A 3,683-nucleotide genomic window follows, 5' to 3' on the forward strand; every position below is an offset into this window, starting at 1 on the left:
GATCCGACTCGGGATGACCAACCTCAGCTGCAGGAATTGAAGAAGTTGGCGCAACAGAGGCTTTGGTAGCAGGAACAGGAGGAGGGTCGACTTCATCATCATCAGGGTCATCTGGGACAATCTTACCATCTTTTACGATGTTGTCCAAGCTGAAAAGAGTAAGGTCAAGATCGGGCGCAAGAACTCGAACTTGGTCCCTTAGATTCTCATAAGCAGCATTTACACTGCCCACAAGATGACCCTGGAGCTCAGCATAATCAGCTCGGGCAGACTCCAAATCTTCCCTAGGACCCATCATCTCCTTGTAAGTCGTAACATAGCTATCCTTATGCTTCAAAGCCATATCTTCAGACAACCTAGCAGAAGCCGCCGAGGCAATAGCCCGAGTCTTCTCCCCCTCAAACTCTTTCTCCAACTTGGCCACTTTCACCTCAAGCTCCTCCTTCAAGCCCTTAATCCGATCAAATTCCGACTTGGCCTCCTCTAAAAAGGCCTTTGTAGCATGGATAGGAAGATCTTGAGCGGTCCGGTATAAAGCTGATCCCATGTGTGCCAGTTTATGCCACTCCAAGTAATAAAATCCAAATGATGAAGAATGGATACGTCATCAGTAGGCATGACACCATAAAGAGCAATTTGTTGATCAACAAACCCGACAGCATCAAAGTCGGGAGCATCTAGACTAAAAGGCTCGATAGTCCGGGATCTTTTTGGAGGAGAAACGGTAGTAGGAGAAGAAGTAGCAGCAGAGGTCTGGGGTGGATCAACTAAATGGACTTGAGGAGTTGGAATCACCCTCCTCGGCCAGTAGAACTCGAGATCGGTCCCTTAAGAGGAACTTGAGAAAATCCCTCCCCTACAGCCTTGGCTGAAATGTTCTTGGCAACTTTAGCCTTCCTCGCCTTTTTAAAGGCTTTCATGGAATCATTGGTCTTGACCATCTCTGAAAAAACAAATCAAAACAAATTACAAACTGGAGGAAAAGAAGTAAAAAAAAAAAACAAAACATAACAAAAGAAGTCGGTCACTACCCAGTTCGGCTCGGACAAGAGAAGGGTCCCCCAAAAATCTCTTCGCGTCAAGATGGGGAGGTTCCCCCCAAATATCCTCCAACACAGTTACAAAGGCCTGCTCGACCTCATCAAGCATCTCCCATGAGTATCAAGACACTACAACATTCTTCTACCAACACAAAGGGAACGCAGGTTCACCATTCGCCTCTAAGAAAAAAGGTCGAGCTCCCTCAACAGCTTAAACCTTGAAAAAGTAGTTCTTAAACTCCCTAAAGGACTCATCATACATGGAAAAAATTTTGTGCCCTTGGGCAGACCTGAAAGAAACCCAAGAAGCTTTCTTTTTGGTGGTCCCAGGCTTGGTCAAGACAAAGAGATATAGAAAGAGAGTTTGAGAAGGTGTGACGTCTAACTCTTGCCAAAGTAATTGAAAGATCTTGATAAAACCCCAGGAGTTTGGATGGAGCTGGGATAGAGCTACATTACAAGACCATAATAAGTCGGTCTTAAAGGAGGTAAAAGGGAAAGTAATGTTGAGATGGCTGAAAAAATAGTCATAGGTATAGAAAAAGGGACGTTCTCCCTGGGTTAGAGAAAGAAAGCAAACCCTTTCATCAGAGTCAGGCGCTACCAGTTCATAGTTTTTCTCCTGATCCCTACGACTACAGATCCGATGATATTTTCTAAGTTCCACAATGTACTCAGAATTAACTACGGAAACACACATCAGGACAAGGGAGTCCAGCCAGTCGAACATACCCTCAGGAACTTTGGAAGACGTCTCGACAATATTTTTGCGAGAATACATGGTCAACTAGTCCTACAGCAAAGAAAAAGATAAAGGAATTACTAAATAAACAACTCAAAAAACATCTCGGACAAATATAGGTACAACCCAGGCTAAAGCATATAAAACAGTAAAAGAAAACCCCAAGACTCACACTAAGGTCCAGGGGCATTCTTTGGAGGCAGTAATAGAGCAAGATCCCAGGAAAAATCTACGACCTACATCCCTCAAAACAAAGAAGCAGCCCTCCTCTGACAGCAACATCCTGCAAAAATGCAAAATAATCTACCAGAATCATTACCTTTTACAGCCTATCAGGAAATCAAACATCAAAGTAGGCAAAGGGACAATCATCAAAGGCGCAACCTTTCCCCAGAATCAAACAAAGTACATTACTTCAAAGGAAGAAATCAAGAAGACACGATCAGAAGATACAAATAGAAGCAGTGACAACATGCAAAACCCTAAAAGCATCAAACTACCAGGGAATCAAACTAGGAGCATACATAAGTCAAAGAACACCAGAAAGCACAACTAGCGCAGAAAATATCCAAGCTTTTTTCAATAAGCACGAAGCCGGGCAGGATCAAAACCTTGCAATGTGCAAAAAAGTACGGAAGAAACGAAAAAGAAAAAGAAGAACCAACCTGAAAGAAAGTGCTGAAGAAGTTGAAAACGAAGAGGCAAAATCCGGAATTGCCTTTCAAGCAAAGGAAGCACCAACAACCACCAAGGGTGTCACAGAGAGAAGCGTGAAAAACGTGAAGTCTCAGGCAAGGCAAACAAAACAGAAAAATAGAGAGAAAGGGGGAAGTTACATCAAGAAAGAGAAAGTGTTGGTGTAATTCAAAAATGAAAGCAAGACGCGAAAGAAACGGAGCATTAAGAAATTAATGGGTCATTAAAAAACCTTCGCACGTTCCCAAAGCAAGGAAACGTTTGTTTTCAAAATTAAAGAAAAATAAAAATGCTCCATATTCAAGGGAAAACTCTACAAAAGAAGAAATCGACATTGCTCGAGCTCGGCTTCACCAGAGAAGGATTGAAATCCTAAAACTAAGGACTCGACCTCAAAAGGAAGACCGCACTCGAGCAGGGGCACTGTTCATACCCTAGGTCGAGATGCCCGACCCGGGATGATCGTCGACAAGCCAACCAACCTCTTCAGATCAGGACGATCTGACCTCTTCTCTAAGAGCTCGGCCAAAATACTAGGAAAGCCCAATAAGGGTCCAAGCAGAGGAACACGACCTAAATCCAAAGATAGCCCAAGCCTATAGAGATAAGGGCAGTTTCCTTGAAGATAAGATGACATATCTATCTAATACTCTAGATAATCCATCTAAGCAATGATGCCAAGGCATCTTACGCTAGTTTCACTGGCATTTTTCTGTTAGTTTTAGTTGTTTTATGCATTTTCTTGAGCTTAAAGTAACCAAGAATGGTTAAATGAACAACAAAGTAATGAATCATCCAAACAGTGTGATTTTGATGCAAATTCCATGAGTTTTTAGTTATATTACTTGAATGCTATGAATGGAAGAATTCTCATGAATTTTTGTAAGACTTTGATGCAATTGTGTGGATGATTTTAGGGAAGAAGAGGCTAGGCAAGGAAGCAACAAAATCAATAAAGGAAGCTTGAAGATCAAATGTGCCAAGCCATACAATTTGAAAGTGGCGTTTAACCTCCAGTTTAACCTTAAACTGGAAGTTAAACGCCAGAATAAGGGAAGTTGAGAAATGCTGAAACTGGCGTTTAGCCTCCAGTTTAACCTTAAACTGGAGGTTAAACGCCAATTTCAGCTTTGGTGCATTTCTCATTCTGGCGTTTAACTTCCAGTTTAAGGTTAAACTGGAGGTTAAACGCCAGTTTCAGCATT

This window comes from Arachis duranensis, chromosome 7 (genome assembly GCF_000817695.3).
Source record: "Arachis duranensis cultivar V14167 chromosome 7, aradu.V14167.gnm2.J7QH, whole genome shotgun sequence".
NCBI classification, from domain to species: Eukaryota; Viridiplantae; Streptophyta; class Magnoliopsida; order Fabales; family Fabaceae; genus Arachis; species Arachis duranensis.